Source organism: Grammomys surdaster, unplaced genomic scaffold, assembly GCF_004785775.1.
Source record: "Grammomys surdaster isolate TR1022 unplaced genomic scaffold, NIH_TR_1.0 224, whole genome shotgun sequence".
Taxonomy (NCBI): domain Eukaryota; kingdom Metazoa; phylum Chordata; class Mammalia; order Rodentia; family Muridae; genus Grammomys; species Grammomys surdaster.
The window spans coordinates 4,134,921-4,147,900 of record NW_021604669.1 but is presented as its reverse complement, the minus strand read 5'-3'; the positions used below and the strand labels follow the sequence as shown (position 1 = coordinate 4,147,900).

The window sequence follows — 12,980 nt, the reverse complement described above, 5'->3', positions numbered from 1 at the left end:
CTTTCTTTCTTTCTTTCTTTCTTTCTTTCTTTCTTTCTTTCTTTCTTTCTTTCTTTTCAATGGCTGAAAGCCTCTCTTTTGTCTCTCATATTCAGTTGAGGAAGTTTGTCTCAGTAGTCCCTGCTCAAATTCCTAAATTGTCCATTTTCATAATTCCTGTGTTTTCATTATTGTTTCTATTTCCATTTTCACGTTTTATTCCTTTCCTTCAACTGTTTGTATTTCTCTTGACAGTCATTAAGGAATTTATTAATTTCCTTCAATTGATTAGTTGTTTTTTCTTGGTTTATTTAAGGGACTTATTTATTTGGTCTAATTGTTTGTTTGTGTTTTCCTGGATTTCTGTAAGGAGTTTTTTCATTTCCTCCTGAAGGACTTCTATCATCTTCATAGACTTAGTTTTAAAATTGTGTGTGTGTGTGTGTGTGTGTGTGTGTGTGTGTGTGTGTGTGCTTTAAAGATGGTGGAATATGATGGGCCTTCTGTAGTAGGATCGCTAGTCTCTAGAGGATCCACATTTCCCTGGCTGTTTTTGAATGTGTTTATGTTGTCGATTATGTTTTTATGTTGGTGTCTCATCATCTGTGTTTGGGATATGTGAAAGTTTGTATGCTTGGGCCAGAGAGTGGCACTATTAAAAAGTGTGACCTTGTTGGAGTAGGTGTGTCACTATGAATGTGAGCTTTCATACCCTAGTCCTAGCTGCCTGGATGGGAGTCTTCTCTTAGAGGCCTGCAGATGAAGATGTAACCCCTCAGCTTCTCCTGCACTATGCCTGCCTGAATGTTGTCATGCTCCTGCCTTGATGATACTGGACTGAATTTCTGAACCTGTAAACCAGCACCAATTAAATGTTTTCCTTATAAGAGTTACCTTGAATTGAAAGAGGGGGAAACGGGTTGTGTTCTGTTGCAGCCCTAGGGATGAGACCAAGGTATGCAGGTAAGGAGGAACAGAGAGAAAGGAGGTCTATGTGCAGCCTAACTGGATTTCCAGCAGGCATGGCCTATTTATTTTTCAAATATATACAGTACAGGTCAGATAGGAGGCCTCCCCTAAAAGCTATGTTGGAATGGGCTCAAGAATGTGTGTTAACGACCATCATGCATGAATTCCTATGATCAAAATCAGAGTTAAATATCTTTTTACCTGCTACTGGAGACTGCTTCCAGGACACCTAAGGGTTCAAGTCCCTGTGCAACAATAATGGTGGCAATGATACAAATCTCATTGGCATTTGGGAAGTTGCCTGCACACAGTTGAGCTCTGTCAGTGATTGTATCATTTTGTATGTAAACTCTCATTTATCTTAGTCATTGAAACTAGCAAGACTAGTGTATTTTCCTATACATCCCTGCATTAGTGACATGACAGGAATATACAGCATGAAAATGGAACTCCCATGCCCCTGAGAAATATCTATTCTTATGAAAGGTACAAACATATAAATGATTACAAAAAGGTATAAACACCAGAAATATATCCTCTTCTGTAACAGTACTTTTTTTTTTTTTTTTTTTTTTTTTACTCTTGGATCACAGAAGCTGTAGGACTTATTATATGCTAGTGCCCAAAGTACCTAGGATGGAGCAGGTCCTGAATGAACTCATTGTCATAAATTTACTTTTTTGCATATTATGTAGGAATCTGTCTCATATACCAAAACACATTATATCTAAAATCCTCACACTGACCCTGTAACCTCACGATATGTCCTTGTCAGTTGGCACTTGAGCAAACAATTCTCTTGCATACTTTACAGTTTGCTTCTGCTGAGACCAAAACAGCAATTGAAAGTGAGAGGTCCCTTTAGGTCTCCTTCCCCTATATTTTTAGTTGCATGTGAGAATAATATGGATAAATAAATCAATGGGGAATAGAAACTCTCATTGTTCATTTGAGCTCATTCTGAGCAGGTGACATCATATCTTGTCTTCAGAGGAGTCCTTGTTTAATTCTACAAAGCCACAATGTTACCAGTTTTCCCCCTGTTGGCTTCTAAGTGCTCATATTTTCTGAATTCTGCAAAGAGCCTGGAACTCTTATCGTTTGATGATTTGGTATGTCAGCTCCTCACTGGCTTTCTGAGTTCCTTGCTTTGAAACACAGCCACCACTAGTACTTCCATACCATCTCAGAGGAGATATAAATACTTAAAGGCTATAACCAGAAGGACAGTTATATTCCTTAGTGATATATCCACTGGTACATGGCCTAGACTCAGGAAAATAATTGTCCACCCATGCTCATGCAGGTAACCCTAGTTAGTAGAGTATGTCCCAATGCATTAAAAAAAAAATAAACATAGGAGGAAGATTGGAACAAAAGCTTTGGTAAGGTGAAAAATGGAATAAGATTTCAGAATATTATATGCATATGGAATCCTAAATGAACAAATAAAGGAATGATTAATTGGAAGTCAGGAAAGCCATTTGTCTTACTAGTGACTTTAGACTTTCCTAGAAGAGAAGACTTGGTGGCAAAAACAAGAGGAAAGAAATTTGGGTTGCAGAAAGGGTGAATGCAGAGTGTGATGCACTGAGGATCTTTCTAGGAAGTGGCATGGCAAAATGTGAGACCATCATTTTGCACTAGACAGAACTGTATTGACAGACCTCTGCACCATTGAGCAATGACTTAATGTATCTAGACTCCATGATAGCACCACCAAGCAAAAGTTCCTGTAAAGGCTGAGATCCACATCACACACATGGCATAAACTCTGGATGTTTATTATTTTGCCTTCTGTTTGCTTTCTTTAGTATGAATAGAAGATTACATAGCTGTACATAAAAGATTATGAGAAGCCACTAAGAGCTATTCTCTTGTTCTTGAGAAATGATTACAAAATTAACAATAATTTTTTACAAGTGCCTGATCAAGCATAGAAATCAGGGACTTAAAGAAAGAGGAGATTTCATTGCTAAGTTACTATCAGCTTCATCAAACACATTGAGTGCACTTCTAAGAGCTGTTTCCAGGAGCCTGCTCTTCTGTGTTCTATTTTGCAGTTGTGGGCTAATCTCGGAAAAGAAGTCAAGGGCATTCATTAATGATATTTCAAGTAGGCAAGGACTCTGATAGGATATGACAAATAAATCAGACTACTGGGGAAAGTAACCCTGTGTATTAGATAAACTGAATTTTTTTAACCCTGTTCTTGGAGATGAGTTCTGTATCTCCATCACCTCCACAGTTTTCTTTTTGATGTGGTTCTTCCTGTTTTCCAATATTGTCATAAAATCTGAGAACATTACAATAACTTAAATTTTGAAATTTATAAATATCTATATAGCTCTAGGTAGGACTACTTGTACAAGAATTGAATTTTAACATAAAATTCAATATGCTAGTGTCCAAAGTACCTAGGATGGAGCAGGTTCTGAATGAAGTCATTGTCCTAAATTTACTTTTATTTCTTTATCATAAGATAAATAGATATTTATTAGCACTCAATATTATTTGAATATTTAAAATAATTTATGTGTTGCGATGTGTAATTTTATAAGCGAGGTTAAAAATGAGAAGACAGATGTGAAGTCATAAGATTCACTAGTGTTTGGAACAGAGTAGATGCAATGTGGTGGTATAGACTCTGAAATAATTAGAAAATGTAAGATAGATTTGTGCATGATTTTGCACTCAGTTATATGAGCAAATGAAGAGAAGAAAGTAGGTGTTAATGGATTGAAGGTTAATGAGACTAGTCCTGTTGAAGCAGTTATTTTTCAGTTGAAGGGACAATAGAGAATTACTGGATTGAGGTGAATCACAGAGGCCCATAATGAGCAATTCTAGGTCTTAATCATTCAGCGATCAAGAAGCAATGAAGAAACATTTGCAGTTAACCATTGAGATAATAGGACACTGAGTGCTAATAGATGAGCTAGGAAAGAAGAAGTTTTGGAGGCATTTGGTGAGATTTTCCACTATTCTTCTCTTACCTGACCAAGGTGGCTCAGTGAAAAACAGTTCCAAGTTCTTGAACTCAGCAAGCTGAACACAGTGACATGGAAAATCACAACAGCCTTCAGGATGGCAGTTTGAACACAAATCGACGAGAATCTTGTTTCTAGAATTGATCAAACTCTAATCTCTAAATATGAGAACAATTATTTGGGCTTGCTTGAAAGGAATTCTATTCAGTAACATCAGTTTGAACATGTTTTGTAAAAATGTAACAAAACAAAACAAAAAACACCCCAAAAGTGATGAATTGTACTGTAGTTTCAAGGAGTGGTGAGCATGCATAGAGGAAAAGGGGCATGCCAAGATTTGTAACCTGAATGTGGCTGGGACATTTGTGCTGAATGTCTTGTCTACGTGGACTCCACAACTTGCTCAACTTCTCTCACTTGGTTCTAATTTAACAAAGTGAGAAATTCATCAAAGTCGCTTCCAAGCCTCCTGGAAGTCTCCTTCCTGTTCACCTGTCTGAACTGTCACAGACCCAGTGTGAAACCTGATTTTCTATATTCACAGAGCGTTTTTCTTAAGGCGATCATGGCTGTTCAGGAAAAATAATGACTAAAAAGTAGCTTGTCCTGAAACTCTGTTGTCGATAGACCAGGGGAAAAATGGGAAAAGAGAAAATAAATAAATAAAACGAACCTGTACTCAGCATTTCAAATGCAGCCATCAAAACTCCCTCTGGGTTTTTATGATAAATAGATACACCAAGCTGGTATTTTGGTGAAAAACTATTTCTAATTTAATGTAAGACAAACAGAGCAATACATCAAACTCCTGCCTCATAATTTTACTAATAAGTTGTCCATTTTATTTGCCCTCATATTTATGTATGTGGATATATATGTATGTATGTATATATATATATATATATATATATATATATATAGAGAGAGAGAGAGAGAGAGAGAGAGAGAGAGAGAGAGAACTAGATTGATACAGAGATAAAGATAGATAGATGTGAAATTACATGATATAGATACAGATAGTATTTATATGTACTACTTAATTTTAGAGATAATCAGCTAGAAACATTTATTTTATTTATTCTAGAAAAACCAAGTTGTTTAGAATATGATGAACCAATGTGAGACTCAGAAACAGATAAGAAGAGAATAGGAACAGACAACAAAGACAGGAGGAAAAGAGGACTATAAAGACTAACACAGAGAGAAGGTAGAAGGCTCTAGGAAGGGAAAAAATGTCTGAAATGTAAGTCTTACTCACTTCTTTCCAGACCTGCCAGGAACACTGGAGTCACGTCTATATCTAGCAAGGTAACATTGAATGAAGAAGATAGAGAACACCACAAGAAGTTCAGTTTTAAACACAAAAGGGTGCAAAAAGGAATGGAAATACAGATTTAGGTAACACTGTTGGGAGGGTAAACAGGGTATGTAAACTTTGTCATTGTAATATATAACATTGATCTGCATCCAATGCTATCTTGGAACACATGTGACCTGCATGATGAAGGTTGATGGAATGTTACAGCTAGTGTTTGTCTTAGTTAGGGTTTTACTGCTGTGAACACTTAGTACTACCAAGGCAATTTTCATAAGGACAACATTTAATTAGGCCTGGCTTACAGGTTATTCAGTTCACTATCATCAAGGCAGGAACATGGCAGTATCCAGGCAGGCATGGTGCAGGAGGAGCGGAGAGTTCTACGTCTTCATTGAAGGCTGCTAGCAGAATACTGGCTTCCAAGCAGCTAGGAGAAGAATCCTAAATCCCCCACACACAATGATGCACCTACTCCAACAAGACCACAACTGCTAATAGTGCCACTCCCTGGGTCTAGTATATACAAATCATCAGTGTTGATAACAGGTCTATGAATATAGAAATGAAGAAATGTGAAACTGGTCAACCATGGACCATCCTCTTTATGTACTAAAATGGTACACTTGGAAGGCACTGTTGTGACAGAAAAGCACAAGATCAGGTAGAGCAGAAGATCAGGTAGGTCATGAGATCAATGTTTGTTTGACTTCCGTAGGTAGTCTTGTCCATGATTCTTTTCGGTGATACATAATTAAATCTCAAATGGGAGGTCCTGGAGTACATGGAGTTTTAGACAGCAAAAACCCATAAATACTCATGGAGATATGAAAGTGAATGAAATGACTGTTCTGTTCATATACATGGTGGAATGTTAGAGGGAAGCCTGAGACATTTGATTCTATAAGAATTTGGATACCAGCCAAAATCTAACTGTGTCACTCCCACAAAAGGAATAATAAGTTCTTAGACACCAATAGGTACAGTGAGAAGACTTGGGATAATGCATTGACAACCAATTTGGCCTCAAATCAAAGCCTGATTTTCCTACTTGAGAAACTGGCAATCTGTCAAGAGAATAATCAAAGTAGAGGCCACACAAATTTGTGATGCTTAAAATCATTGCTTAGATGTAAGGGCACTTCTGAGTGGCATGGAGGCATAATGCAAAGAATACTCTGATTCTTTCTGCTGTCTACAACATTCATTCCCAGATTGTTTTTAGAACAGTCATCATATCTTCTTTCAAATCTCAATGTGTATGTAGGGGTTCTGGTGTTTACAACTTCATGAACAACAGGACCTATCTTCTGAGAATTCTATACCACCTAAAATCATCATGGACAAGAGCACTTACATAAGTCCAAGAGATATTGATCTCATGATATACCTGAAAGCATTGACTTTCTGTCTGCCAAAGTGACTTGGGATTCATTGGTGACAAGTTTCACCTTTATGTGTTTCTAAGACCATAGATTTGTCAACATCAGCTTGCCTTACAATGATGTATAGAAATAAGTTTCCAGTAGTGAAATATACATGGAAGTGACACGCTGTGCATTCATGACTGGTTCATTAAGTTACCAGCAGTAACAATAACTTACTCGATCCTCTATCATCTCTCTTCACTAATTAGGAAGAAAATATAGAAATTGTAGAAGCCCTGGAGCTAAAGGAAACACGAGATTAATGATCCAGGGCCCCTCAACCACCACATAGAAAGCAGACCTCAAACCTCTTAAAATGCAGTAAGGAAAAAATAATATTTTATAAATTGTAAGCCAATGAATTTGTGGCGATCCAGTAGTTTAGTATATAATACAATCTAGGCACACATGAACTACTGCTCTCAGATTCCTTTCATTTACTTAATTCATCTGAATCAAACATCCAATTTTTTTTCTGTTTCCATTTCTCTATTGTTTTTCTACCAAGTGTAGCTGTATTGGTTACTTTTTGCTGTTGTGATAAACTACTGAGTGTAGCCAAGGTATTTTAAAGAAGGAAGGGTTGACTTGAGACCTCTATTTCCAAGGGCAGAATCCATAGTGATGAGTACAGAAGAGTCATGGTTCTACCACAAAGCTAAGAGATCACATCTTCAAGTGCTAACATGATTCAGACAGAGCAAACTAAAAGTGGGGCAAAATTATGTACACCTAAACACTCTATGCAGTGATACGCTTTTCCCAGAAACCATCCACTTTCTAAAGATTGCACATGCTCCCAAACACTGCCCCTAAATGAAGACCAAGGGATCAAATACTTGAGTCATTAAAGAATGCTTCTCATTCAAACTGACACATCAACCAACTCATGAGCAGTGGGTTCAATGAAAGATCCTCTCTCAAAAGATAAGGTATTTAGAGATTGAAGAAGATATCTGAAATCAACGTCTGGTACACACATACACACACACATACACACACACACACATACACATACATACACACACACACTGTTGTTCACTGTGAGTAACTCTTCACACTCTATATGAAATAGAGAACTTTCTAATTCCACTTCCTGCCTCTTTGATTCAAGGGATTTTTTTCTATCGAAGTCTCCACTACCTTCTGCCTTCTGTATTTGGGGCTCATGCCAAAGTACACATCTTTCTAAAGGCTGCATTATTTCCTAGTTCCATTAGAGCTCATGAAGCATAATTTGCTTAATTAGAAATGGTTTGAGTAGTAATGTGTGTTTTTATCTTACATGCTGGAACTTTCCAACGTGTCTGTGTATGATTACAGCTCAAAATCATACCAATGTTGTTGGCTTTTGTCTTCAAGGTCCTCATTTCTTTCTCTCCTGATAAATTTTATCTCACTTGCTGCCCTAACCATCTGTCTCTTGAACATCAGAATGTGGGAACAGGAGGAGTAGATGGGCTTCTCATTCATTCATAATTATTTTAACTAATAAGAAAACACATCCCTGAATGACTCCCCACACATATCTTTTGGATTCACCAGAATTATTAGGTATCTGTGACCTGATGGGTCAGATATTAATAAATGCAGTGGATAGCATTTCAACTTGACATAAGGAGATGAAAACTGTGCATTTGGAGGGATTTGAAGAACTTATTGACTACTCTGCCATTAATATCTCCTTACTCACAAAGCTTTGTTCTGTGACTAACAGCTCTGATTGGCCACCTTGACCACTGTGTGTTCCATGAAACCTCATTTCCCATGTGGGATTAGTGCCACTCACATTTGCTCTAATTGTATCCTGTGTCTGTTATGACTGTTCTCCTATGATATTTAGTGAAATTACCTGCTTGTCTCTCTATCCTCTGATTAAAGGTGAGGTCCCAGTAGGTAATGAATATGTGTGGTTCATTCTTACATCAGTACCACCCAGTGTAATGCTTGGACTATCAGCGACATTAAACAAAATACAGTATTTAATTGGATATTTTCATGACATATTTCACTTATAATTTGACAGTATTTGAATTAAATACTGAGGAATAATTTATCTACAGGTCTTCATTTCCTTATGTGTATTTTAAACAAAAATAATAGGAAACTCAAGGAATAATTTGTTCTGGGTCCTTGCATTTAATCATTTCATTAGTCTCACCAAAGAGATAAATTAACTGAGGTCTCCTAGTGAGGCATGCTCTAATGGTTTGAGCTCACTGCAGGAAACAGAAATAATTCTGAGTCTTTTATTAGACTGTGAACTAACACATGGAACTGTATGCAGAAAAAAATTTAAAAGTCCATAAGAGCACAAGTCAAGGAGCTTGCAATTTTTAAATTTCTACATTCTCTAACAGTGAAGAGGACATCAGGAAGGCACTGATCCAGACACCATTATTACCTCTAGTTCTATTGCTTGGTGATCACACAAAAGGCAGAAACAATGGCAAAAGCAAGATACTTATATACTGTTTCCTATTAAATCATAAGTATATTTAACATAGAAGGTCAAGTTTCCATTCCAAACCATTTCCCTTCTTGAAGCATGAAATGTTTATTTGGGTTTACAGAATTTGTTACATGAAACAGATGGAAGAGTATCTGTCACCAATCATGCCCAACTCATTTGCTTAGCATCATTCAGTGTATCTACAGTCATAGATGCTAACTGTAGTAGGTACTCTCCATTACCATGACAAAGCAGAAACACAGGAATGACAGAAGACCACGGGGCGCAATCATGTCTAAGGATTCCAGCTGCCAAGCAGAGACATTCTTAGATCATGTACATTTTTTTTCTTTTTCTGATGAGTATTTTTTGCTGATAAGAGGACATTTACAACACCCAGATACCTAGTCTGAAACCCAAGAGCCACATGGTCCTGCTTATAATTGCTGTGGAAGGTGCTGTATCTATAAAAATTTCAAGTGGCATTTTTTAAGTTTGAAAAAAGCGTTTATGTTCATTTAGCACTTTGGAAATTCAAGCATAAGGATGGAAGTGGAAACTGAAATGTGTGAATGAGAATAGAAGCAGATGATGAACCAAAAAAAAAAAAAAGAAAAAAGTAAGAAAGAAAAAAAAAGAAAAGAAAAACTGTTGGGCTGCAAGAATTATAATCTTTCAGTAATTACTTCCTTAAGACAAATAATTAAAAAAAGATTATCTTTTTTTAAAATAAAACCTTATATTTTTAAAATATATAATAGGCATATAATGAAAACAAGTGGATGCTTGATGTTTCAGTATTCAGTATGAAAATCTGCTTGAATCTAGCAGAAAGCAAGGAGTTGTGATTCCTGCTTTCCACACTTCACTTTTATCAGGGACAGGGAGAAGGATTGGCTGCCTATCAATATAAAGAGTGGCTTCTGGAAGGTGTAATTTTCATATAAACATCTGTGAGACATTCTATTTTGAAGGAGAAAGAAAAGATGTGTTCTTCTGAGGGTCAAATGCGATTCAAGAAAAACCTTACAAATGTAATGAATGTGGAGACTGTTTCACCTGTTCCTCAAGGCTTAAAGTCCACCACAGAAACCATACCGGAAACAAACCTTACAAATGTAATGAATGTGGGAGATCCTTCACTAATTCCTCAAGCCTTATTGTTCACCATAGAATCCATACAGGAGACAAACCTTACAAATGTAATAAGTGTGGTAAATCCTTTACACAGTCCACACTACTTCATGATCACTACAGAGTTCATACTGGAGACAAACCTTACAAATGTAATGAGTGTGGGAAATCTTTCAGCCATTGCTCAAGTCTTAGAATTCACCAGAGAATCCATACAGGAGACAAACCCTACAAATGTAATAAGTGTGGTAAATCATTTACACACTTTACACATCTTCATGTTCACTACAGAATTCATACAGGAGACAAACTATACAAATGTAATGAGTGTGGGAAGTCCTTTGACCGTTCTTCAAATCTTAAAGATCACCACAGTATCCATACTGGAGACAAACCTTACAAATGTATTGAATGCAAGAAGTCTTTCAGCAGTTCCTCAAGACTTAGAGTTCACCACAGAATCCGTACAGGAGACAAACATTACAAATGTAATAAGTGTGGTAAATTATTTGCAAAGTCCTCACATTTTCAAATTCACTACAGAATTCATACTGGTGAGAAACCTTACAAATGTAGTGAATGTGGGAAATCCTTCAAACATTTCTGTGATCTTAAAATTCACTACAGAATCCATACTGGAGACAAACCTTACAAATGTAGTGAATGCAAAAAATCTTTCAGCAGTTCCTCAGGACTTAGAGTTCATCACAGAATCCACACTAGAGACACACCTTACAAATAGTAATAAGTGTGGTAAATCATTTACACAGCACTCACATCTTTTCATTCAGTGTAGATTTCATACTGGAGAGAACCCTTACAAGTGAAATGAATGTGGAAAATCCTTCATCCATTCTTCAACTCTCAGAGTTCACCAGAGAATCCATGTAGTAGACAGACCGTAGAAATATAATAAGTGTGATAACTAATTTACATGGTTCTCACGTCTTCAAGCTTACTGCAGAATCCACTCTAGAGTTCAACTCTACAAATGTAAATAATGTGGCAAATCTTTTATCTGATGTTAATCTCTCTAAGGTCATCAAAGAATACATATTGGAAAACATTCTTATAGATGTAATGAATGCAGGAAATCCTATACCTGCTCCTCAAATTTTCAGTCTCAGCAGAGAATCTGTACAGGAGACAAACCTGAAAAATGTGGTAACAGTGGTCATTTATTTCCAAAGTTCTCAACTCTTCAGCCTCATCAGTAGAATCCATCCTGGAGACAAACCTTTCAAATATAGTGAATGTTGCAAATCCTTTACCTTGTCCTCAAATCTTCATGTTGTCCACAGAATCCATACTGCAAAAAATCATTACCAATGTAAAGAATGTGAAAAATCCTACACTCAGAAATCATATTTGCAAACCAAATTTAGCATGCACACTAGCGGCAAACCTTACAAATGTCAAGACTGTGACAAATCATTTACCACAAGCTCAATCCTTAGACCACAAACAAGATCCATGCAAGAGACTAAGATGATAGGTAATTAAACTTCTAGTATTCATACAAAATTCTGTTATTTACAGCGAGAAATCTATTTGTAATAATTTACATAATATTGAAACCTTACTCATTATCAGAGAACAACCAGAGAAAAACCCTATATTTCATTAGAAATTGCAAACATTTTACCCCAAACACGGCTTATATTCATATTAAGTATTTATTTGGAAGAAAAATGAAAAAAAAAATGTTCAACCAGTAGTAATCTGACATCATTAATTAATCATGGTATACAATTTATGTTCTAACATATTAAAGAAATAGTATTTTTAAATGTAAGGATTAAATTGAGGATAATATTCATTACTATCCCAATCAAAACCAGTTGCCTGGTGTTCTGTATACTTAAGTAGGGTAGAATATTGACATTTGTGAGATAGATTTTATGTGAAGATTATTGTTTTGTTAGTCTTTGAGCTTTTTATAGGGTATATATTATAGGTAATTTTAAAAATTAATCTCATCGCTTCTTTGTCAGAGTTATCAATAAATATATTACTACTGTCTTCTCTTAAAAAAAAAGAAAATCTGCTTGATACATGCCTATAAAGGTTGAAACTATTGTCCACTTAATATTTTCTTACAAAACATATTTTCTTTAATAACTTGTGAATTCTACTTCACTTAAATTTCTGTTCTGAAATTTTTATTTCATTTATGTTTACAAATATGATTTTTATATAGAATTACTCCGTTCATTTCCATGTTGCAGACACTGGTCTTCTTTATTCCTAATTTTAAGGTTCATAGAGCAGATATACATTAAAATATAAAAACAAATACAATAGTCTTAGCCTTGTCACATTGTGAACACACATGGTAACTAACTGTGCACAGTTCAGAAATAGATTCTCTGGATATTTTTTTAAATTTTCGATCTTAGAACTGATCCCTTTCTCCAGTTCTCAACCTTTTTGTATTTCTCAAGACAAGCATTTGGTGCTCACTTCGGCAGCACATATACTAAAACTGGAACGATACAGAGAAGATTAGCATGGCCCCTGCGCAGGGATGACATGCACATTCGTGAAGCGTTCGATATTTTTATAGCTCTAAGTGCCTACAAAAAGAAACTGGAAAGAGCACACACTAACAAGTTGACTGCACAACTAAAAGCTCTAGAACAAAAAGAAGCAAATACACCCAGGAGGAGTAGAAGGCAGGAAATAATCAAACTCAGGGCTGAAATCAACCAAAT

General features: G+C 36.1%; 1 non-coding gene and 1 pseudogene across 1 annotated transcript; both read left to right on the top strand.

Moving 5' to 3' along the window:
* The window catches only part of LOC114625899, a 155,621-nt pseudogene extending 143,852 nt beyond the window's left edge, over positions 1 to 11,769 (top strand).
* A 952-nt stretch (positions 11,770 to 12,721) lies between these two features.
* LOC114625941 lies at positions 12,722 to 12,828 on the top strand. The gene has a single exon (XR_003712154.1). It is a non-coding gene; the product is annotated as a U6 spliceosomal RNA (small nuclear RNA).
* Positions 12,829 to 12,980: the final 152 nt, after the last annotated feature.